An 18,693-nucleotide genomic window follows, 5' to 3' on the forward strand; every position below is an offset into this window, starting at 1 on the left:
ACTGGCTCTTCGTCACATCACGTGGGACACTTGGGCAGTGTTGTCTGCGTCGCTTTCACACGCCTACATTTGATTGCGTACATCTCCTACAGCTCTCAGCTTGACTTGTCTCGACTTTGCTCGACTGACGCTACGCTGACGCTTGCACGCAGCGATATTTACCACGATCGCCTCGACATGCAGCTGCGAGATGCACAGGAGTAACAAAGCACTGCACGATGCGGCGACATACGAAATCCACTGCCCAGCTACGCGTTGGCAACTAACAAAATGCCGACCCTGCCAGGATTCGAACCTGGAATCTTCTGATCCGTAGTCAGACGCGTTATCCGTTGCGCCACAGGGCCAGTGGCAGCATTTCTCGCTACAAGGCAAGTGCAATTCGCTAAGAAACGTGTTCTCCAGGGCTCATCAAGCTCCCAAGGAAGGCACCACTCGTCCAGCTGCGTGGTCGCGGTGCGCCTGCAGAGCTTGGAGCTTGCCACACATCTGCGCTCGCTGTTCGACAGGTAGCACGAGGCAAGGCGCGCGTTTTTCTGCATTTTTTCGATGACGAGAGGCGGTTGATGTGCATGTAAGCGTAGCATATCAAACACGAATAGCACGAAGCGTTCGTACTTAGGTGCCAAAGTCGCAGTATGGCCGCAGGTGGCGATCATATGTTTTTGTAGCCACCACTGGTTTGCAGCAATGCGAATATGGCTAACTGAGAGCGTTTTGCTGTAGCCCCAGTGGCGCAATTGGTTAGCGCACGGTACTTATAAGGCAGTAGCCGTGAGCAATGCCGGGGTTGTGAGTTCGAGCCTCACCTGGGGCATACTTTTATTTCGTAGCAGCTGTCTCTGACAGCATCAGGAGGCTACATTTCAGATGTATCAGCTATGTCAGCAAGATTAATGTGTATTATGTGCGCTAGTTGCGTCTTCCTCGGTAGTATAGTGGTTTGTATCCCCGCCTGTCACGCGGGAGACCGGGGTGCGATTCCCCGCCGGGGAGGCACACTACATTTTTAATTATTGCACTATCAGTCGCCGAACTTAGTGCAGACCTTTTACAGCTACTTGCAACAAGTGTCTCCCACACAGACAGCTGCCTCCATCGCATCCTCGGTAGTATAGTGGTTAGTATCCCCGCCTGTCACGCGGGAGACCGGGGTTCGATTCCCCGCCGGGGAGACGCGATTTTTATCTCACAAACCTGCTCGAGTGGTGCGCGTGTGGGACGGAAGAGCATTAACTTGCTGCAAAATCTTAAAAAATGATGCATCTTAGGAAGTAGTTCTCGCATTCTTCACACTTCAGAATTACTGGGTTTGCTTTTGAGGCTGAATCAATGCCCCCAGCCGACTCTCTAGGCGTAATAATCGAGCCCGACACAATCAGGAAAAGAAATAATTTTAGCAGAGCGTGGTTTCGATCCACGGACCTCTGGGTTATGGGCCCAGCACGCTTCCACTGCGCCACTCTGCTGTGTGGGGGTATACTGGCTCTTCGTCACATCACGTGGGACACTTGGGCAGTGTTGTCTGCGTCGCTTTCACACGCCTACATTTGATTGCGTACATCTCCTACAGCTCTCAGCTTGACTTGTCTCGACTCTGCTCGACTGACGCTACGCTGACGCTTGCACGCAGCGATATTTACCACGATCGCCTCGACATGCAGCTGCGAGATGCACAGGAGTAACAAAGCACTGCACGATGCGGCGACATACGAAATCCACTGCCCAGCTACGCGTTGGCAACTAACAAAATGCCGACCCTGCCAGGATTCGAACCTGGAATCTTCTGATCCGTAGTCAGACGCGTTATCCGTTGCGCCACAGGGCCAGTGGCAGCATTTCTCGCTACAAGGCAAGTGCAATTCGCTAAGAAACGTGTTCTCCAGGGCTCATCAAGCTCCCAAGGAAGGCACCACTCGTCCAGCTGCGTGGTCGCGGTGCGCCTGCAGAGCTTGGAGCTTGCCACACATCTGCGCTCGCTGTTCGACAGGTAGCACGAGGCAAGGCGCGCGTTTTTCTGCATTTTTTCGATGACGAGAGGCGGTTGATGTGCATGTAAGCGTAGCATATCAAACACGAATAGCACGAAGCGTTCGTACTTAGGTGCCAAAGTCGCAGTATGGCCGCAGGTGGCGATCATATGTTTTTGTAGCCACCACTGGTTTGCAGCAATGCGAATATGGCTAACTGAGAGCGTTTTGCTGTAGCCCCAGTGGCGCAATTGGTTAGCGCACGGTACTTATAAGGCAGTAGCCGTGAGCAATGCCGGGGTTGTGAGTTCGAGCCTCACCTGGGGCATACTTTTATTTCGTAGCAGCTGTCTCTGACAGCATCAGGAGGCTACATTTCAGATGTATCAGCTATGTCAGCAAGATTAATGTGTATTATGTGCGCTAGTTGCGTCTTCCTCGGTAGTATAGTGGTTTGTATCCCCGCCTGTCACGCGGGAGACCGGGGTGCGATTCCCCGCCGGGGAGGCACACTACATTTTTAATTATTGCACTATCAGTCGCCGAACTTAGTGCAGACCTTTTACAGCTACTTGCAACAAGTGTCTCCCACACAGACAGCTGCCTCCATCGCATCCTCGGTAGTATAGTGGTTAGTATCCCCGCCTGTCACGCGGGAGACCGGGGTTCGATTCCCCGCCGGGGAGACGCGATTTTTATCTCACAAACCTGCTCGAGTGGTGCGCGTGTGGGACGGAAGAGCATTAACTTGCTGCAAAATCTTAAAAAATGATGCATCTTAGGAAGTAGTTCTCGCATTCTTCACACTTCAGAATTACTGGGTTTGCTTTTGAGGCTGAATCAATGACCCCAGCCGACTCTCTAGGCGTAATAATCGAGCCCGACACAATCAGGAAAAGAAATAATTTTAGCAGAGCGTGGTTTCGATCCACGGACCTCTGGGTTATGGGCCCAGCACGCTTCCACTGCGCCACTCTGCTGTGTGGGGGTATACTGGCTCTTCGTCACATCACGTGGGACACTTGGGCAGTGTTGTCTGCGTCGCTTTCACACGCCTACATTTGATTGCGTACATCTCCTACAGCTCTCAGCTTGACTTGTCTCGACTTTGCTCGACTGACGCTACGCTGACGCTTGCACGCAGCGATATTTACCACGATCGCCTCGACATGCAGCTGCGAGATGCACAGGAGTAACAAAGCACTGCACGATGCGGCGACATACGAAATCCACTGCCCAGCTACGCGTTGGCAACTAACAAAATGCCGACCCTGCCAGGATTCGAACCTGGAATCTTCTGATCCGTAGTCAGACGCGTTATCCGTTGCGCCACAGGGCCAGTGGCAGCATTTCTCGCTACAAGGCAAGTGCAATTCGCTAAGAAACGTGTTCTCCAGGGCTCATCAAGCTCCCAAGGAAGGCACCACTCGTCCAGCTGCGTGGTCGCGGTGCGCCTGCAGAGCTTGGAGCTTGCCACACATCTGCGCTCGCTGTTCGACAGGTAGCACGAGGCAAGGCGCGCGTTTTTCTGCATTTTTTCGATGACGAGAGGCGGTTGATGTGCATGTAAGCGTAGCATATCAAACACGAATAGCACGAAGCGTTCGTACTTAGGTGCCAAAGTCGCAGTATGGCCGCAGGTGGCGATCATATGTTTTTGTAGCCACCACTGGTTTGCAGCAATGCGAATATGGCTAACTGAGAGCGTTTTGCTGTAGCCCCAGTGGCGCAATTGGTTAGCGCACGGTACTTATAAGGCAGTAGCCGTGAGCAATGCCGGGGTTGTGAGTTCGAGCCTCACCTGGGGCATACTTTTATTTCGTAGCAGCTGTCTCTGACAGCATCAGGAGGCTACATTTCAGATGTATCAGCTATGTCAGCAAGATTAATGTGTATTATGTGCGCTAGTTGCGTCTTCCTCGGTAGTATAGTGGTTTGTATCCCCGCCTGTCACGCGGGAGACCGGGGTGCGATTCCCCGCCGGGGAGGCACACTACATTTTTAATTATTGCACTATCAGTCGCCGAACTTAGTGCAGACCTTTTACAGCTACTTGCAACAAGTGTCTCCCACACAGACAGCTGCCTCCATCGCATCCTCGGTAGTATAGTGGTTAGTATCCCCGCCTGTCACGCGGGAGACCGGGGTTCGATTCCCCGCCGGGGAGACGCGATTTTTATCTCACAAACCTGCTCGAGTGGTGCGCGTGTGGGACGGAAGAGCATTAACTTGCTGCAAAATCTTAAAAAATGATGCATCTTAGGAAGTAGTTCTCGCATTCTTCACACTTCAGAATTACTGGGTTTGCTTTTGAGGCTGAATCAATGCCCCCAGCCGACTCTCTAGGCGTAATAATCGAGCCCGACACAATCAGGAAAAGAAATAATTTTAGCAGAGCGTGGTTTCGATCCACGGACCTCTGGGTTATGGGCCCAGCACGCTTCCACTGCGCCACTCTGCTGTGTGGGGGTATACTGGCTCTTCGTCACATCACGTGGGACACTTGGGCAGTGTTGTCTGCGTCGCTTTCACACGCCTACATTTGATTGCGTACATCTCCTACAGCTCTCAGCTTGACTTGTCTCGACTTTGCTCGACTGACGCTACGCTGACGCTTGCACGCAGCGATATTTACCACGATCGCCTCGACATGCAGCTGCGAGATGCACAGGAGTAACAAAGCACTGCACGATGCGGCGACATACGAAATCCACTGCCCAGCTACGCGTTGGCAACTAACAAAATGCCGACCCTGCCAGGATTCGAACCTGGAATCTTCTGATCCGTAGTCAGACGCGTTATCCGTTGCGCCACAGGGCCAGTGGCAGCATTTCTCGCTACAAGGCAAGTGCAATTCGCTAAGAAACGTGTTCTCCAGGGCTCATCAAGCTCCCAAGGAAGGCACCACTCGTCCAGCTGCGTGGTCGCGGTGCGCCTGCAGAGCTTGGAGCTTGCCACACATCTGCGCTCGCTGTTCGACAGGTAGCACGAGGCAAGGCGCGCGTTTTTCTGCATTTTTTCGATGACGAGAGGCGGTTGATGTGCATGTAAGCGTAGCATATCAAACACGAATAGCACGAAGCGTTCGTACTTAGGTGCCAAAGTCGCAGTATGGCCGCAGGTGGCGATCATATGTTTTTGTAGCCACCACTGGTTTGCAGCAATGCGAATATGGCTAACTGAGAGCGTTTTGCTGTAGCCCCAGTGGCGCAATTGGTTAGCGCACGGTACTTATAAGGCAGTAGCCGTGAGCAATGCCGGGGTTGTGAGTTCGAGCCTCACCTGGGGCATACTTTTATTTCGTAGCAGCTGTCTCTGACAGCATCAGGAGGCTACATTTCAGATGTATCAGCTATGTCAGCAAGATTAATGTGTATTATGTGCGCTAGTTGCGTCTTCCTCGGTAGTATAGTGGTTTGTATCCCCGCCTGTCACGCGGGAGACCGGGGTGCGATTCCCCGCCGGGGAGGCACACTACATTTTTAATTATTGCACTATCAGTCGCCGAACTTAGTGCAGACCTTTTACAGCTACTTGCAACAAGTGTCTCCCACACAGACAGCTGCCTCCATCGCATCCTCGGTAGTATAGTGGTTAGTATCCCCGCCTGTCACGCGGGAGACCGGGGTTCGATTCCCCGCCGGGGAGACGCGATTTTTATCTCACAAACCTGCTCGAGTGGTGCGCGTGTGGGACGGAAGAGCATTAACTTGCTGCAAAATCTTAAAAAATGATGCATCTTAGGAAGTAGTTCTCGCATTCTTCACACTTCAGAATTACTGGGTTTGCTTTTGAGGCTGAATCAATGCCCCCAGCCGACTCTCTAGGCGTAATAATCGAGCCCGACACAATCAGGAAAAGAAATAATTTTAGCAGAGCGTGGTTTCGATCCACGGACCTCTGGGTTATGGGCCCAGCACGCTTCCACTGCGCCACTCTGCTGTGTGGGGGTATACTGGCTCTTCGTCACATCACGTGGGACACTTGGGCAGTGTTGTCTGCGTCGCTTTCACACGCCTACATTTGATTGCGTACATCTCCTACAGCTCTCAGCTTGACTTGTCTCGACTCTGCTCGACTGACGCTACGCTGACGCTTGCACGCAGCGATATTTACCACGATCGCCTCGACATGCAGCTGCGAGATGCACAGGAGTAACAAAGCACTGCACGATGCGGCGACATACGAAATCCACTGCCCAGCTACGCGTTGGCAACTAACAAAATGCCGACCCTGCCAGGATTCGAACCTGGAATCTTCTGATCCGTAGTCAGACGCGTTATCCGTTGCGCCACAGGGCCAGTGGCAGCATTTCTCGCTACAAGGCAAGTGCAATTCGCTAAGAAACGTGTTCTCCAGGGCTCATCAAGCTCCCAAGGAAGGCACCACTCGTCCAGCTGCGTGGTCGCGGTGCGCCTGCAGAGCTTGGAGCTTGCCACACATCTGCGCTCGCTGTTCGACAGGTAGCACGAGGCAAGGCGCGCGTTTTTCTGCATTTTTTCGATGACGAGAGGCGGTTGATGTGCATGTAAGCGTAGCATATCAAACACGAATAGCACGAAGCGTTCGTACTTAGGTGCCAAAGTCGCAGTATGGCCGCAGGTGGCGATCATATGTTTTTGTAGCCACCACTGGTTTGCAGCAATGCGAATATGGCTAACTGAGAGCGTTTTGCTGTAGCCCCAGTGGCGCAATTGGTTAGCGCACGGTACTTATAAGGCAGTAGCCGTGAGCAATGCCGGGGTTGTGAGTTCGAGCCTCACCTGGGGCATACTTTTATTTCGTAGCAGCTGTCTCTGACAGCATCAGGAGGCTACATTTCAGATGTATCAGCTATGTCAGCAAGATTAATGTGTATTATGTGCGCTAGTTGCGTCTTCCTCGGTAGTATAGTGGTTTGTATCCCCGCCTGTCACGCGGGAGACCGGGGTGCGATTCCCCGCCGGGGAGGCACACTACATTTTTAATTATTGCACTATCAGTCGCCGAACTTAGTGCAGACCTTTTACAGCTACTTGCAACAAGTGTCTCCCACACAGACAGCTGCCTCCATCGCATCCTCGGTAGTATAGTGGTTAGTATCCCCGCCTGTCACGCGGGAGACCGGGGTTCGATTCCCCGCCGGGGAGACGCGATTTTTATCTCACAAACCTGCTCGAGTGGTGCGCGTGTGGGACGGAAGAGCATTAACTTGCTGCAAAATCTTAAAAAATGATGCATCTTAGGAAGTAGTTCTCGCATTCTTCACACTTCAGAATTACTGGGTTTGCTTTTGAGGCTGAATCAATGCCCCCAGCCGACTCTCTAGGCGTAATAATCGAGCCCGACACAATCAGGAAAAGAAATAATTTTAGCAGAGCGTGGTTTCGATCCACGGACCTCTGGGTTATGGGCCCAGCACGCTTCCACTGCGCCACTCTGCTGTGTGGGGGTATACTGGCTCTTCGTCACATCACGTGGGACACTTGGGCAGTGTTGTCTGCGTCGCTTTCACACGCCTACATTTGATTGCGTACATCTCCTACAGCTCTCAGCTTGACTTGTCTCGACTTTGCTCGACTGACGCTACGCTGACGCTTGCACGCAGCGATATTTACCACGATCGCCTCGACATGCAGCTGCGAGATGCACAGGAGTAACAAAGCACTGCACGATGCGGCGACATACGAAATCCACTGCCCAGCTACGCGTTGGCAACTAACAAAATGCCGACCCTGCCAGGATTCGAACCTGGAATCTTCTGATCCGTAGTCAGACGCGTTATCCGTTGCGCCACAGGGCCAGTGGCAGCATTTCTCGCTACAAGGCAAGTGCAATTCGCTAAGAAACGTGTTCTCCAGGGCTCATCAAGCTCCCAAGGAAGGCACCACTCGTCCAGCTGCGTGGTCGCGGTGCGCCTGCAGAGCTTGGAGCTTGCCACACATCTGCGCTCGCTGTTCGACAGGTAGCACGAGGCAAGGCGCGCGTTTTTCTGCATTTTTTCGATGACGAGAGGCGGTTGATGTGCATGTAAGCGTAGCATATCAAACACGAATAGCACGAAGCGTTCGTACTTAGGTGCCAAAGTCGCAGTATGGCCGCAGGTGGCGATCATATGTTTTTGTAGCCACCACTGGTTTGCAGCAATGCGAATATGGCTAACTGAGAGCGTTTTGCTGTAGCCCCAGTGGCGCAATTGGTTAGCGCACGGTACTTATAAGGCAGTAGCCGTGAGCAATGCCGGGGTTGTGAGTTCGAGCCTCACCTGGGGCATACTTTTATTTCGTAGCAGCTGTCTCTGACAGCATCAGGAGGCTACATTTCAGATGTATCAGCTATGTCAGCAAGATTAATGTGTATTATGTGCGCTAGTTGCGTCTTCCTCGGTAGTATAGTGGTTTGTATCCCCGCCTGTCACGCGGGAGACCGGGGTGCGATTCCCCGCCGGGGAGGCACACTACATTTTTAATTATTGCACTATCAGTCGCCGAACTTAGTGCAGACCTTTTACAGCTACTTGCAACAAGTGTCTCCCACACAGACAGCTGCCTCCATCGCATCCTCGGTAGTATAGTGGTTAGTATCCCCGCCTGTCACGCGGGAGACCGGGGTTCGATTCCCCGCCGGGGAGACGCGATTTTTATCTCACAAACCTGCTCGAGTGGTGCGCGTGTGGGACGGAAGAGCATTAACTTGCTGCAAAATCTTAAAAAATGATGCATCTTAGGAAGTAGTTCTCGCATTCTTCACACTTCAGAATTACTGGGTTTGCTTTTGAGGCTGAATCAATGCCCCCAGCCGACTCTCTAGGCGTAATAATCGAGCCCGACACAATCAGGAAAAGAAATAATTTTAGCAGAGCGTGGTTTCGATCCACGGACCTCTGGGTTATGGGCCCAGCACGCTTCCACTGCGCCACTCTGCTGTGTGGGGGTATACTGGCTCTTCGTCACATCACGTGGGACACTTGGGCAGTGTTGTCTGCGTCGCTTTCACACGCCTACATTTGATTGCGTACATCTCCTACAGCTCTCAGCTTGACTTGTCTCGACTCTGCTCGACTGACGCTACGCTGACGCTTGCACGCAGCGATATTTACCACGATCGCCTCGACATGCAGCTGCGAGATGCACAGGAGTAACAAAGCACTGCACGATGCGGCGACATACGAAATCCACTGCCCAGCTACGCGTTGGCAACTAACAAAATGCCGACCCTGCCAGGATTCGAACCTGGAATCTTCTGATCCGTAGTCAGACGCGTTATCCGTTGCGCCACAGGGCCAGTGGCAGCATTTCTCGCTACAAGGCAAGTGCAATTCGCTAAGAAACGTGTTCTCCAGGGCTCATCAAGCTCCCAAGGAAGGCACCACTCGTCCAGCTGCGTGGTCGCGGTGCGCCTGCAGAGCTTGGAGCTTGCCACACATCTGCGCTCGCTGTTCGACAGGTAGCACGAGGCAAGGCGCGCGTTTTTCTGCATTTTTTCGATGACGAGAGGCGGTTGATGTGCATGTAAGCGTAGCATATCAAACACGAATAGCACGAAGCGTTCGTACTTAGGTGCCAAAGTCGCAGTATGGCCGCAGGTGGCGATCATATGTTTTTGTAGCCACCACTGGTTTGCAGCAATGCGAATATGGCTAACTGAGAGCGTTTTGCTGTAGCCCCAGTGGCGCAATTGGTTAGCGCACGGTACTTATAAGGCAGTAGCCGTGAGCAATGCCGGGGTTGTGAGTTCGAGCCTCACCTGGGGCATACTTTTATTTCGTAGCAGCTGTCTCTGACAGCATCAGGAGGCTACATTTCAGATGTATCAGCTATGTCAGCAAGATTAATGTGTATTATGTGCGCTAGTTGCGTCTTCCTCGGTAGTATAGTGGTTTGTATCCCCGCCTGTCACGCGGGAGACCGGGGTGCGATTCCCCGCCGGGGAGGCACACTACATTTTTAATTATTGCACTATCAGTCGCCGAACTTAGTGCAGACCTTTTACAGCTACTTGCAACAAGTGTCTCCCACACAGACAGCTGCCTCCATCGCATCCTCGGTAGTATAGTGGTTAGTATCCCCGCCTGTCACGCGGGAGACCGGGGTTCGATTCCCCGCCGGGGAGACGCGATTTTTATCTCACAAACCTGCTCGAGTGGTGCGCGTGTGGGACGGAAGAGCATTAACTTGCTGCAAAATCTTAAAAAATGATGCATCTTAGGAAGTAGTTCTCGCATTCTTCACACTTCAGAATTACTGGGTTTGCTTTTGAGGCTGAATCAATGCCCCCAGCCGACTCTCTAGGCGTAATAATCGAGCCCGACACAATCAGGAAAAGAAATAATTTTAGCAGAGCGTGGTTTCGATCCACGGACCTCTGGGTTATGGGCCCAGCACGCTTCCACTGCGCCACTCTGCTGTGTGGGGGTATACTGGCTCTTCGTCACATCACGTGGGACACTTGGGCAGTGTTGTCTGCGTCGCTTTCACACGCCTACATTTGATTGCGTACATCTCCTACAGCTCTCAGCTTGACTTGTCTCGACTTTGCTCGACTGACGCTACGCTGACGCTTGCACGCAGCGATATTTACCACGATCGCCTCGACATGCAGCTGCGAGATGCACAGGAGTAACAAAGCACTGCACGATGCGGCGACATACGAAATCCACTGCCCAGCTACGCGTTGGCAACTAACAAAATGCCGACCCTGCCAGGATTCGAACCTGGAATCTTCTGATCCGTAGTCAGACGCGTTATCCGTTGCGCCACAGGGCCAGTGGCAGCATTTCTCGCTACAAGGCAAGTGCAATTCGCTAAGAAACGTGTTCTCCAGGGCTCATCAAGCTCCCAAGGAAGGCACCACTCGTCCAGCTGCGTGGTCGCGGTGCGCCTGCAGAGCTTGGAGCTTGCCACACATCTGCGCTCGCTGTTCGACAGGTAGCACGAGGCAAGGCGCGCGTTTTTCTGCATTTTTTCGATGACGAGAGGCGGTTGATGTGCATGTAAGCGTAGCATATCAAACACGAATAGCACGAAGCGTTCGTACTTAGGTGCCAAAGTCGCAGTATGGCCGCAGGTGGCGATCATATGTTTTTGTAGCCACCACTGGTTTGCAGCAATGCGAATATGGCTAACTGAGAGCGTTTTGCTGTAGCCCCAGTGGCGCAATTGGTTAGCGCACGGTACTTATAAGGCAGTAGCCGTGAGCAATGCCGGGGTTGTGAGTTCGAGCCTCACCTGGGGCATACTTTTATTTCGTAGCAGCTGTCTCTGACAGCATCAGGAGGCTACATTTCAGATGTATCAGCTATGTCAGCAAGATTAATGTGTATTATGTGCGCTAGTTGCGTCTTCCTCGGTAGTATAGTGGTTTGTATCCCCGCCTGTCACGCGGGAGACCGGGGTGCGATTCCCCGCCGGGGAGGCACACTACATTTTTAATTATTGCACTATCAGTCGCCGAACTTAGTGCAGACCTTTTACAGCTACTTGCAACAAGTGTCTCCCACACAGACAGCTGCCTCCATCGCATCCTCGGTAGTATAGTGGTTAGTATCCCCGCCTGTCACGCGGGAGACCGGGGTTCGATTCCCCGCCGGGGAGACGCGATTTTTATCTCACAAACCTGCTCGAGTGGTGCGCGTGTGGGACGGAAGAGCATTAACTTGCTGCAAAATCTTAAAAAATGATGCATCTTAGGAAGTAGTTCTCGCATTCTTCACACTTCAGAATTACTGGGTTTGCTTTTGAGGCTGAATCAATGACCCCAGCCGACTCTCTAGGCGTAATAATCGAGCCCGACACAATCAGGAAAAGAAATAATTTTAGCAGAGCGTGGTTTCGATCCACGGACCTCTGGGTTATGGGCCCAGCACGCTTCCACTGCGCCACTCTGCTGTGTGGGGGTATACTGGCTCTTCGTCACATCACGTGGGACACTTGGGCAGTGTTGTCTGCGTCGCTTTCACACGCCTACATTTGATTGCGTACATCTCCTACAGCTCTCAGCTTGACTTGTCTCGACTTTGCTCGACTGACGCTACGCTGACGCTTGCACGCAGCGATATTTACCACGATCGCCTCGACATGCAGCTGCGAGATGCACAGGAGTAACAAAGCACTGCACGATGCGGCGACATACGAAATCCACTGCCCAGCTACGCGTTGGCAACTAACAAAATGCCGACCCTGCCAGGATTCGAACCTGGAATCTTCTGATCCGTAGTCAGACGCGTTATCCGTTGCGCCACAGGGCCAGTGGCAGCATTTCTCGCTACAAGGCAAGTGCAATTCGCTAAGAAACGTGTTCTCCAGGGCTCATCAAGCTCCCAAGGAAGGCACCACTCGTCCAGCTGCGTGGTCGCGGTGCGCCTGCAGAGCTTGGAGCTTGCCACACATCTGCGCTCGCTGTTCGACAGGTAGCACGAGGCAAGGCGCGCGTTTTTCTGCATTTTTTCGATGACGAGAGGCGGTTGATGTGCATGTAAGCGTAGCATATCAAACACGAATAGCACGAAGCGTTCGTACTTAGGTGCCAAAGTCGCAGTATGGCCGCAGGTGGCGATCATATGTTTTTGTAGCCACCACTGGTTTGCAGCAATGCGAATATGGCTAACTGAGAGCGTTTTGCTGTAGCCCCAGTGGCGCAATTGGTTAGCGCACGGTACTTATAAGGCAGTAGCCGTGAGCAATGCCGGGGTTGTGAGTTCGAGCCTCACCTGGGGCATACTTTTATTTCGTAGCAGCTGTCTCTGACAGCATCAGGAGGCTACATTTCAGATGTATCAGCTATGTCAGCAAGATTAATGTGTATTATGTGCGCTAGTTGCGTCTTCCTCGGTAGTATAGTGGTTTGTATCCCCGCCTGTCACGCGGAGACCGGGGTGCGATTCCCCGCCGGGGAGGCACACTACATTTTTAATTATTGCACTATCAGTCGCCGAACTTAGTGCAGACCTTTTACAGCTACTTGCAACAAGTGTCTCCCACACAGACAGCTGCCTCCATCGCATCCTCGGTAGTATAGTGGTTAGTATCCCCGCCTGTCACGCGGGAGACCGGGGTTCGATTCCCCGCCGGGGAGACGCGATTTTTATCTCACAAACCTGCTCGAGTGGTGCGCGTGTGGGACGGAAGAGCATTAACTTGCTGCAAAATCTTAAAAAATGATGCATCTTAGGAAGTAGTTCTCGCATTCTTCACACTTCAGAATTACTGGGTTTGCTTTTGAGGCTGAATCAATGCCCCCAGCCGACTCTCTAGGCGTAATAATCGAGCCCGACACAATCAGGAAAAGAAATAATTTTAGCAGAGCGTGGTTTCGATCCACGGACCTCTGGGTTATGGGCCCAGCACGCTTCCACTGCGCCACTCTGCTGTGTGGGGGTATACTGGCTCTTCGTCACATCACGTGGGACACTTGGGCAGTGTTGTCTGCGTCGCTTTCACACGCCTACATTTGATTGCGTACATCTCCTACAGTTCTCAGCTTGACTTGTCTCGACTTTGCTCGACTGACGCTACGCTGACGCTTGCACGCAGCGATATTTACCACGATCGCCTCGACATGCAGCTGCGAGATGCACAGGAGTAACAAAGCACTGCACGATGCGGCGACATACGAAATCCACTGCCCAGCTACGCGTTGGCAACTAACAAAATGCCGACCCTGCCAGGATTCGAACCTGGAATCTTCTGATCCGTAGTCAGACGCGTTATCCGTTGCGCCACAGGGCCAGTGGCAGCATTTCTCGCTACAAGGCAAGTGCAATTCGCTAAGAAACGTGTTCTCCAGGGCTCATCAAGCTCCCAAGGAAGGCACCACTCGTCCAGCTGCGTGGTCGCGGTGCGCCTGCAGAGCTTGGAGCTTGCCACACATCTGCGCTCGCTGTTCGACAGGTAGCACGAGGCAAGGCGCGCGTTTTTCTGCATTTTTTCGATGACGAGAGGCGGTTGATGTGCATGTAAGCGTAGCATATCAAACACGAATAGCACGAAGCGTTCGTACTTAGGTGCCAAAGTCGCAGTATGGCCGCAGGTGGCGATCATATGTTTTTGTAGCCACCACTGGTTTGCAGCAATGCGAATATGGCTAACTGAGAGCGTTTTGCTGTAGCCCCAGTGGCGCAATTGGTTAGCGCACGGTACTTATAAGGCAGTAGCCGTGAGCAATGCCGGGGTTGTGAGTTCGAGCCTCACCTGGGGCATACTTTTATTTCGTAGCAGCTGTCTCTGACAGCATCAGGAGGCTACATTTCAGATGTATCAGCTATGTCAGCAAGATTAATGTGTATTATGTGCGCTAGTTGCGTCTTCCTCGGTAGTATAGTGGTTAGTATCCCCGCCTGTCACGCGGGAGACCGGGGTTCGATTCCCCGCCGGGGAGACGCGATTTTTATCTCACAAACCTGCTCGAGTGGTGCGCGTGTGGGACGGAAGAGCATTAACTTGCTGCAAAATCTTAAAAAATGATGCATCTTAGGAAGTAGTTCTCGCATTCTTCACACTTCAGAATTACTGGGTTTGCTTTTGAGGCTGAATCAATGCCCCCAGCCGACTCTCTAGGCGTAATAATCGAGCCCGACACAATCAGGAAAAGAAATAATTTTAGCAGAGCGTGGTTTCGATCCACGGACCTCTGGGTTATGGGCCCAGCACGCTTCCACTGCGCCACTCTGCTGTGTGGGGGTATACTGGCTCTTCGTCACATCACGTGGGACACTTGGGCAGTGTTGTCTGCGTCGCTTTCACACGCCTACATTTGATTGCGTACATCTCCTACAGCTCTCAGCTTGACTTGTCTCGACTTTGCTCGACTGACGCTACGCTGACGCTTGCACGCAGCGATATTTACCACGATCGCCTCGACATGCAGCTGCGAGATGCACAGGAGTAACAAAGCACTGCACGATGCGGCGACATACGAAATCCACTGCCCAGCTACGCGTTGGCAACTAACAAAATGCCGACCCTGCCAGGATTCGAACCTGGAATCTTCTGATCCGTAGTCAGACGCGTTATCCGTTGCGCCACAGGGCCAGTGGCAGCATTTCTCGCTACAAGGCAAGTGCAATTCGCTAAGAAACGTGTTCTCCAGGGCTCATCAAGCTCCCAAGGAAGGCACCACTCGTCCAGCTGCGTGGTCGCGGTGCGCCTGCAGAGCTTGGAGCTTGCCACACATCTGCGCTCGCTGTTCGACAGGTAGCACGAGGCAAGGCGCGCGTTTTTCTGCATTTTTTCGATGACGAGAGGCGGTTGATGTGCATGTAAGCGTAGCATATCAAACACGAATAGCACGAAGCGTTCGTACTTAGGTGCCAAAGTCGCAGTATGGCCGCAGGTGGCGATCATATGTTTTTGTAGCCACCACTGGTTTGCAGCAATGCGAATATGGCTAACTGAGAGCGTTTTGCTGTAGCCCCAGTGGCGCAATTGGTTAGCGCACGGTACTTATAAGGCAGTAGCCGTGAGCAATGCCGGGGTTGTGAGTTCGAGCCTCACCTGGGGCATACTTTTATTTCGTAGCAGCTGTCTCTGACAGCATCAGGAGGCTACATTTCAGATGTATCAGCTATGTCAGCAAGATTAATGTGTATTATGTGCGCTAGTTGCGTCTTCCTCGGTAGTATAGTGGTTAGTATCCCCGCCTGTCACGCGGGAGACCGGGGTTCGATTCCCCGCCGGGGAGACGCGATTTTTATCTCACAAACCTGCTCGAGTGGTGCGCGTGTGGGACGGAAGAGCATTAACTTGCTGCAAAATCTTAAAAAATGATGCATCTTAGGAAGTAGTTCTCGCATTCTTCACACTTCAGAATTACTGGGTTTGCTTTTGAGGCTGAATCAATGCCCCCAGCCGACTCTCTAGGCGTAATAATCGAGCCCGACACAATCAGGAAAAGAAATAATTTTAGCAGAGCGTGGTTTCGATCCACGGACCTCTGGGTTATGGGCCCAGCACGCTTCCACTGCGCCACTCTGCTGTGTGGGGGTATACTGGCTCTTCGTCACATCACGTGGGACACTTGGGCAGTGTTGTCTGCGTCGCTTTCACACGCCTACATTTGATTGCGTACATCTCCTACAGCTCTCAGCTTGACTTGTCTCGACTTTGCTCGACTGACGCTACGCTGACGCTTGCACGCAGCGATATTTACCACGATCGCCTCGACATGCAGCTGCGAGATGCACAGGAGTAACAAAGCACTGCACGATGCGGCGACATACGAAATCCACTGCCCAGCTACGCGTTGGCAACTAACAAAATGCCGACCCTGCCAGGATTCGAACCTGGAATCTTCTGATCCGTAGTCAGACGCGTTATCCGTTGCGCCACAGGGCCAGTGGCAGCATTTCTCGCTACAAGGCAAGTGCAATTCGCTAAGAAACGTGTTCTCCAGGGCTCATCAAGCTCCCAAGGAAGGCACCACTCGTCCAGCTGCGTGGTCGCGGTGCGCCTGCAGAGCTTGGAGCTTGCCACACATCTGCGCTCGCTGTTCGACAGGTAGCACGAGGCAAGGCGCGCGTTTTTCTGCATTTTTTCGATGACGAGAGGCGGTTGATGTGCATGTAAGCGTAGCATATCAAACACGAATAGCACGAAGCGTTCGTACTTAGGTGCCTAAGTCGCAGTATGGCCGCAGGTGGCGATCATATGTTTTTGTAGCCACCACTGGTTTGCAGCAATGCGAATATGGCTAACTGAGAGCGTTTTGCTGTAGCCCCAGTGGCGCAATTGGTTAGCGCACGGTACTTATAAGGCAGTAGCCGTGAGCAATGCCGGGGTTGTGAGTTCGAGCCTCACCTGGGGCATACTTTTATTTCGTAGCAGCTGTCTCTGACAGCATCAGGAGGCTACATTTCAGATGTATCAGCTATGTCAGCAAGATTAATGTGTATTATGTGCGCTAGTTGCGTCTTCCTCGGTAGTATAGTGGTTAGTATCCCCGCCTGTCACGCGGGAGACCGGGGTTCGATTCCCCGCCGGGGAGACGCGATTTTTATCTCACAAACCTGCTCGAGTGGTGCGCGTGTGGGACGGAAGAGCATTAACTTGCTGCAAAATCTTAAAAAATGATGCATCTTAGGAAGTAGTTCTCGCATTCTTCACACTTCAGAATTACTGGGTTTGCTTTTGAGGCTGAATCAATGCCCCCAGCCGACTCTCTAGGCGTAATAATCGAGCCCGACACAATCAGGAAAAGAAATAATTTTAGCAGAGCGTGGTTTCGATCCACGGACCTCTGGGTTAGGGGCCCAGCACGCTTCCACTGCGCCACTCTGCTGTGTGGGGGTATACTGGCTCTTCGTCACATCACGTGGGACACTTGGGCAGTGTTGTCTGCGTCGCTTTCACACGCCTACATTTGATTGCGTACATCTCCTACAGCTCTCAGCTTGACTTGTCTCGACTCTGCTCGACTGACGCTACGCTGACGCTTGCACGCAGCGATATTTACCACGATCGCCTCGACATGCAGCTGCGAGATGCACAGGAGTAACAAAGCACTGCACGATGCGGCGACATACGAAATCCACTGCCCAGCTACGCGTTGGCAACTAACAAAATGCCGACCCTGCCAGGATTCGAACCTGGAATCTTCTGATCCGTAGTCAGACGCGTTATCCGTTGCGCCACAGGGCCAGTGGCAGCATTTCTCGCTACAAGGCAAGTGCAATTCGCTAAGAAACGTGTTCTCCAGGGCTCATCAAGCTCCCAAGGAAGGCACCACTCGTCCAGCTGCGTGGTCGCGGTGCGCCTGCAGAGCTTGGAGCTTGCCACACATCTGCGCTCGCTGTTCGACAGGTAGCACGAGGCAAGGCGCGCGTTTTTCTGCATTTTTTCGATGACGAGAGGCGGTTGATGTGCATGTAAGCGTAGCATATCAAACACGAATAGCACGAAGCGTTCGTACTTAGGTGCCAAAGTCGCAGTATGGCCGCAGGTGGCGATCATATGTTTTTGTAGCCACCACTGGTTTGCAGCAATGCGAATATGGCTAACTGAGAGCGTTTTGCTGTAGCCCCAGTGGCGCAATTGGTTAGCGCACGGTACTTATAAGGCAGTAGCCGTGAGCAATGCCGGGGTTGTGAGTTCGAGCCTCACCTGGGGCATACTTTTATTTCGTAGCAGCTGTCTCTGACAGCATCAGGAGGCTACATTTCAGATGTATCAGCTATGTCAGCAAGATTAATGTGTATTATGTGCGCTAGTTGCGTCTTCCTCGGTAGTATAGTGGTTAGTATCCCCGCCTGTCACGCGGGAGACCGGGGTTCGATTCCCCGCCGGGGAGACGCGATTTTTATCTCACAAACCTGCTCGAGTGGTGCGCGTGTGGGACGGAAGAGCATTAACTTGCTGCAAAATCTTAAAAAATGATGCATCTTAGGAAGTAGTTCTCGCATTCTTCACACTTCAGAATTACTGGGTTTGCTTTTGAGGCTGAATCAATGCCCCCAGCCGACTCTCTAGGCGTAATAATCGAGCCCGACACAATCAGGAAAAGAAATAATTTTAGCAGAGCGTGGTTTCGATCCACGGACCTCTGGGTTATGGGCCCAGCACGCTTCCACTGCGCCACTCTGCTGTGTGGGGGTATACTGGCTCTTCGTCACATCACGTGGGACACTTGGGCAGTGTTGTCTGCGTCGCTTTCACACGCCTACATTTGATTGCGTACATCTCCTACAGCTCTCAGCTTGACTTGTCTCGACTTTGCTCGACTGACGCTACGCTGACGCTTGCACGCAGCGATA

At 52.5% G+C, this 18,693-nt stretch overlaps 52 non-coding genes across 52 annotated transcripts; 26 read left to right on the top strand and 26 right to left on the bottom strand.

The window, feature by feature from the left end:
- Positions 1–274: 274 nt before the first annotated feature.
- Trnar-acg (transfer RNA arginine (anticodon ACG)) lies at positions 275–347 on the bottom strand. The gene has a single exon. It is a non-coding gene; the product is annotated as a tRNA-Arg (tRNA).
- A 378-nt stretch (positions 348–725) lies between these two features.
- Positions 726–817, top strand: Trnai-uau (transfer RNA isoleucine (anticodon UAU)). Its single transcript is given in 2 exon segments — positions 726–763; positions 782–817. It is a non-coding gene; the product is annotated as a tRNA-Ile (tRNA).
- Positions 818–1,103: 286 nt separating this feature from the next.
- Trnad-guc (transfer RNA aspartic acid (anticodon GUC)) lies at positions 1,104–1,175 on the top strand. Its single transcript has one exon. It is a non-coding gene; the product is annotated as a tRNA-Asp (tRNA).
- A 222-nt stretch (positions 1,176–1,397) lies between these two features.
- On the bottom strand, positions 1,398–1,469 carry Trnam-cau (transfer RNA methionine (anticodon CAU)). The gene has a single exon. It is a non-coding gene; the product is annotated as a tRNA-Met (tRNA).
- A 286-nt stretch (positions 1,470–1,755) lies between these two features.
- On the bottom strand, positions 1,756–1,828 carry Trnar-acg (transfer RNA arginine (anticodon ACG)). The gene has a single exon. It is a non-coding gene; the product is annotated as a tRNA-Arg (tRNA).
- Positions 1,829–2,206: 378 nt separating this feature from the next.
- On the top strand, positions 2,207–2,298 carry Trnai-uau (transfer RNA isoleucine (anticodon UAU)). The gene is given in 2 exon segments: positions 2,207–2,244; positions 2,263–2,298. It is a non-coding gene; the product is annotated as a tRNA-Ile (tRNA).
- Positions 2,299–2,584: 286 nt separating this feature from the next.
- On the top strand, positions 2,585–2,656 carry Trnad-guc (transfer RNA aspartic acid (anticodon GUC)). The gene has a single exon. It is a non-coding gene; the product is annotated as a tRNA-Asp (tRNA).
- Positions 2,657–2,878: 222 nt separating this feature from the next.
- On the bottom strand, positions 2,879–2,950 carry Trnam-cau (transfer RNA methionine (anticodon CAU)). Its single transcript has one exon. It is a non-coding gene; the product is annotated as a tRNA-Met (tRNA).
- A 286-nt stretch (positions 2,951–3,236) lies between these two features.
- Trnar-acg (transfer RNA arginine (anticodon ACG)) lies at positions 3,237–3,309 on the bottom strand. Its single transcript has one exon. It is a non-coding gene; the product is annotated as a tRNA-Arg (tRNA).
- A 378-nt stretch (positions 3,310–3,687) lies between these two features.
- Positions 3,688–3,779, top strand: Trnai-uau (transfer RNA isoleucine (anticodon UAU)). The gene is given in 2 exon segments: positions 3,688–3,725; positions 3,744–3,779. It is a non-coding gene; the product is annotated as a tRNA-Ile (tRNA).
- A 286-nt stretch (positions 3,780–4,065) lies between these two features.
- Positions 4,066–4,137, top strand: Trnad-guc (transfer RNA aspartic acid (anticodon GUC)). The gene has a single exon. It is a non-coding gene; the product is annotated as a tRNA-Asp (tRNA).
- Positions 4,138–4,359: 222 nt separating this feature from the next.
- Trnam-cau (transfer RNA methionine (anticodon CAU)) lies at positions 4,360–4,431 on the bottom strand. Its single transcript has one exon. It is a non-coding gene; the product is annotated as a tRNA-Met (tRNA).
- A 286-nt stretch (positions 4,432–4,717) lies between these two features.
- Positions 4,718–4,790, bottom strand: Trnar-acg (transfer RNA arginine (anticodon ACG)). Its single transcript has one exon. It is a non-coding gene; the product is annotated as a tRNA-Arg (tRNA).
- Positions 4,791–5,168: 378 nt separating this feature from the next.
- On the top strand, positions 5,169–5,260 carry Trnai-uau (transfer RNA isoleucine (anticodon UAU)). The gene is given in 2 exon segments: positions 5,169–5,206; positions 5,225–5,260. It is a non-coding gene; the product is annotated as a tRNA-Ile (tRNA).
- A 286-nt stretch (positions 5,261–5,546) lies between these two features.
- Trnad-guc (transfer RNA aspartic acid (anticodon GUC)) lies at positions 5,547–5,618 on the top strand. The gene has a single exon. It is a non-coding gene; the product is annotated as a tRNA-Asp (tRNA).
- Positions 5,619–5,840: 222 nt separating this feature from the next.
- Positions 5,841–5,912, bottom strand: Trnam-cau (transfer RNA methionine (anticodon CAU)). Its single transcript has one exon. It is a non-coding gene; the product is annotated as a tRNA-Met (tRNA).
- Positions 5,913–6,198: 286 nt separating this feature from the next.
- Trnar-acg (transfer RNA arginine (anticodon ACG)) lies at positions 6,199–6,271 on the bottom strand. The gene has a single exon. It is a non-coding gene; the product is annotated as a tRNA-Arg (tRNA).
- Positions 6,272–6,649: 378 nt separating this feature from the next.
- Positions 6,650–6,741, top strand: Trnai-uau (transfer RNA isoleucine (anticodon UAU)). Its single transcript is given in 2 exon segments — positions 6,650–6,687; positions 6,706–6,741. It is a non-coding gene; the product is annotated as a tRNA-Ile (tRNA).
- Positions 6,742–7,027: 286 nt separating this feature from the next.
- Trnad-guc (transfer RNA aspartic acid (anticodon GUC)) lies at positions 7,028–7,099 on the top strand. The gene has a single exon. It is a non-coding gene; the product is annotated as a tRNA-Asp (tRNA).
- Positions 7,100–7,321: 222 nt separating this feature from the next.
- Trnam-cau (transfer RNA methionine (anticodon CAU)) lies at positions 7,322–7,393 on the bottom strand. The gene has a single exon. It is a non-coding gene; the product is annotated as a tRNA-Met (tRNA).
- A 286-nt stretch (positions 7,394–7,679) lies between these two features.
- On the bottom strand, positions 7,680–7,752 carry Trnar-acg (transfer RNA arginine (anticodon ACG)). The gene has a single exon. It is a non-coding gene; the product is annotated as a tRNA-Arg (tRNA).
- Positions 7,753–8,130: 378 nt separating this feature from the next.
- On the top strand, positions 8,131–8,222 carry Trnai-uau (transfer RNA isoleucine (anticodon UAU)). The gene is given in 2 exon segments: positions 8,131–8,168; positions 8,187–8,222. It is a non-coding gene; the product is annotated as a tRNA-Ile (tRNA).
- Positions 8,223–8,508: 286 nt separating this feature from the next.
- On the top strand, positions 8,509–8,580 carry Trnad-guc (transfer RNA aspartic acid (anticodon GUC)). The gene has a single exon. It is a non-coding gene; the product is annotated as a tRNA-Asp (tRNA).
- A 222-nt stretch (positions 8,581–8,802) lies between these two features.
- Trnam-cau (transfer RNA methionine (anticodon CAU)) lies at positions 8,803–8,874 on the bottom strand. Its single transcript has one exon. It is a non-coding gene; the product is annotated as a tRNA-Met (tRNA).
- Positions 8,875–9,160: 286 nt separating this feature from the next.
- On the bottom strand, positions 9,161–9,233 carry Trnar-acg (transfer RNA arginine (anticodon ACG)). Its single transcript has one exon. It is a non-coding gene; the product is annotated as a tRNA-Arg (tRNA).
- Positions 9,234–9,611: 378 nt separating this feature from the next.
- Trnai-uau (transfer RNA isoleucine (anticodon UAU)) lies at positions 9,612–9,703 on the top strand. The gene is given in 2 exon segments: positions 9,612–9,649; positions 9,668–9,703. It is a non-coding gene; the product is annotated as a tRNA-Ile (tRNA).
- Positions 9,704–9,989: 286 nt separating this feature from the next.
- Positions 9,990–10,061, top strand: Trnad-guc (transfer RNA aspartic acid (anticodon GUC)). The gene has a single exon. It is a non-coding gene; the product is annotated as a tRNA-Asp (tRNA).
- Positions 10,062–10,283: 222 nt separating this feature from the next.
- Positions 10,284–10,355, bottom strand: Trnam-cau (transfer RNA methionine (anticodon CAU)). Its single transcript has one exon. It is a non-coding gene; the product is annotated as a tRNA-Met (tRNA).
- A 286-nt stretch (positions 10,356–10,641) lies between these two features.
- Positions 10,642–10,714, bottom strand: Trnar-acg (transfer RNA arginine (anticodon ACG)). The gene has a single exon. It is a non-coding gene; the product is annotated as a tRNA-Arg (tRNA).
- Positions 10,715–11,092: 378 nt separating this feature from the next.
- On the top strand, positions 11,093–11,184 carry Trnai-uau (transfer RNA isoleucine (anticodon UAU)). The gene is given in 2 exon segments: positions 11,093–11,130; positions 11,149–11,184. It is a non-coding gene; the product is annotated as a tRNA-Ile (tRNA).
- A 286-nt stretch (positions 11,185–11,470) lies between these two features.
- On the top strand, positions 11,471–11,542 carry Trnad-guc (transfer RNA aspartic acid (anticodon GUC)). The gene has a single exon. It is a non-coding gene; the product is annotated as a tRNA-Asp (tRNA).
- Positions 11,543–11,764: 222 nt separating this feature from the next.
- On the bottom strand, positions 11,765–11,836 carry Trnam-cau (transfer RNA methionine (anticodon CAU)). The gene has a single exon. It is a non-coding gene; the product is annotated as a tRNA-Met (tRNA).
- Positions 11,837–12,122: 286 nt separating this feature from the next.
- On the bottom strand, positions 12,123–12,195 carry Trnar-acg (transfer RNA arginine (anticodon ACG)). The gene has a single exon. It is a non-coding gene; the product is annotated as a tRNA-Arg (tRNA).
- Positions 12,196–12,573: 378 nt separating this feature from the next.
- On the top strand, positions 12,574–12,665 carry Trnai-uau (transfer RNA isoleucine (anticodon UAU)). Its single transcript is given in 2 exon segments — positions 12,574–12,611; positions 12,630–12,665. It is a non-coding gene; the product is annotated as a tRNA-Ile (tRNA).
- Positions 12,666–12,950: 285 nt separating this feature from the next.
- Trnad-guc (transfer RNA aspartic acid (anticodon GUC)) lies at positions 12,951–13,022 on the top strand. The gene has a single exon. It is a non-coding gene; the product is annotated as a tRNA-Asp (tRNA).
- A 222-nt stretch (positions 13,023–13,244) lies between these two features.
- Positions 13,245–13,316, bottom strand: Trnam-cau (transfer RNA methionine (anticodon CAU)). Its single transcript has one exon. It is a non-coding gene; the product is annotated as a tRNA-Met (tRNA).
- Positions 13,317–13,602: 286 nt separating this feature from the next.
- Positions 13,603–13,675, bottom strand: Trnar-acg (transfer RNA arginine (anticodon ACG)). Its single transcript has one exon. It is a non-coding gene; the product is annotated as a tRNA-Arg (tRNA).
- Positions 13,676–14,053: 378 nt separating this feature from the next.
- Trnai-uau (transfer RNA isoleucine (anticodon UAU)) lies at positions 14,054–14,145 on the top strand. Its single transcript is given in 2 exon segments — positions 14,054–14,091; positions 14,110–14,145. It is a non-coding gene; the product is annotated as a tRNA-Ile (tRNA).
- A 107-nt stretch (positions 14,146–14,252) lies between these two features.
- On the top strand, positions 14,253–14,324 carry Trnad-guc (transfer RNA aspartic acid (anticodon GUC)). Its single transcript has one exon. It is a non-coding gene; the product is annotated as a tRNA-Asp (tRNA).
- A 222-nt stretch (positions 14,325–14,546) lies between these two features.
- Positions 14,547–14,618, bottom strand: Trnam-cau (transfer RNA methionine (anticodon CAU)). Its single transcript has one exon. It is a non-coding gene; the product is annotated as a tRNA-Met (tRNA).
- Positions 14,619–14,904: 286 nt separating this feature from the next.
- Positions 14,905–14,977, bottom strand: Trnar-acg (transfer RNA arginine (anticodon ACG)). The gene has a single exon. It is a non-coding gene; the product is annotated as a tRNA-Arg (tRNA).
- Positions 14,978–15,355: 378 nt separating this feature from the next.
- On the top strand, positions 15,356–15,447 carry Trnai-uau (transfer RNA isoleucine (anticodon UAU)). The gene is given in 2 exon segments: positions 15,356–15,393; positions 15,412–15,447. It is a non-coding gene; the product is annotated as a tRNA-Ile (tRNA).
- A 107-nt stretch (positions 15,448–15,554) lies between these two features.
- On the top strand, positions 15,555–15,626 carry Trnad-guc (transfer RNA aspartic acid (anticodon GUC)). The gene has a single exon. It is a non-coding gene; the product is annotated as a tRNA-Asp (tRNA).
- Positions 15,627–15,848: 222 nt separating this feature from the next.
- Positions 15,849–15,920, bottom strand: Trnam-cau (transfer RNA methionine (anticodon CAU)). The gene has a single exon. It is a non-coding gene; the product is annotated as a tRNA-Met (tRNA).
- Positions 15,921–16,206: 286 nt separating this feature from the next.
- On the bottom strand, positions 16,207–16,279 carry Trnar-acg (transfer RNA arginine (anticodon ACG)). The gene has a single exon. It is a non-coding gene; the product is annotated as a tRNA-Arg (tRNA).
- A 378-nt stretch (positions 16,280–16,657) lies between these two features.
- Trnai-uau (transfer RNA isoleucine (anticodon UAU)) lies at positions 16,658–16,749 on the top strand. Its single transcript is given in 2 exon segments — positions 16,658–16,695; positions 16,714–16,749. It is a non-coding gene; the product is annotated as a tRNA-Ile (tRNA).
- Positions 16,750–16,856: 107 nt separating this feature from the next.
- Positions 16,857–16,928, top strand: Trnad-guc (transfer RNA aspartic acid (anticodon GUC)). The gene has a single exon. It is a non-coding gene; the product is annotated as a tRNA-Asp (tRNA).
- A 222-nt stretch (positions 16,929–17,150) lies between these two features.
- Positions 17,151–17,222, bottom strand: Trnar-ccu (transfer RNA arginine (anticodon CCU)). Its single transcript has one exon. It is a non-coding gene; the product is annotated as a tRNA-Arg (tRNA).
- A 286-nt stretch (positions 17,223–17,508) lies between these two features.
- On the bottom strand, positions 17,509–17,581 carry Trnar-acg (transfer RNA arginine (anticodon ACG)). Its single transcript has one exon. It is a non-coding gene; the product is annotated as a tRNA-Arg (tRNA).
- Positions 17,582–17,959: 378 nt separating this feature from the next.
- Trnai-uau (transfer RNA isoleucine (anticodon UAU)) lies at positions 17,960–18,051 on the top strand. Its single transcript is given in 2 exon segments — positions 17,960–17,997; positions 18,016–18,051. It is a non-coding gene; the product is annotated as a tRNA-Ile (tRNA).
- A 107-nt stretch (positions 18,052–18,158) lies between these two features.
- Positions 18,159–18,230, top strand: Trnad-guc (transfer RNA aspartic acid (anticodon GUC)). The gene has a single exon. It is a non-coding gene; the product is annotated as a tRNA-Asp (tRNA).
- Positions 18,231–18,452: 222 nt separating this feature from the next.
- Positions 18,453–18,524, bottom strand: Trnam-cau (transfer RNA methionine (anticodon CAU)). Its single transcript has one exon. It is a non-coding gene; the product is annotated as a tRNA-Met (tRNA).
- Positions 18,525–18,693: the final 169 nt, after the last annotated feature.

Source organism: Schistocerca nitens, unplaced genomic scaffold (assembly GCF_023898315.1).
Source record: "Schistocerca nitens isolate TAMUIC-IGC-003100 unplaced genomic scaffold, iqSchNite1.1 HiC_scaffold_366, whole genome shotgun sequence".
Taxonomy (NCBI): domain Eukaryota; kingdom Metazoa; phylum Arthropoda; class Insecta; order Orthoptera; family Acrididae; genus Schistocerca; species Schistocerca nitens.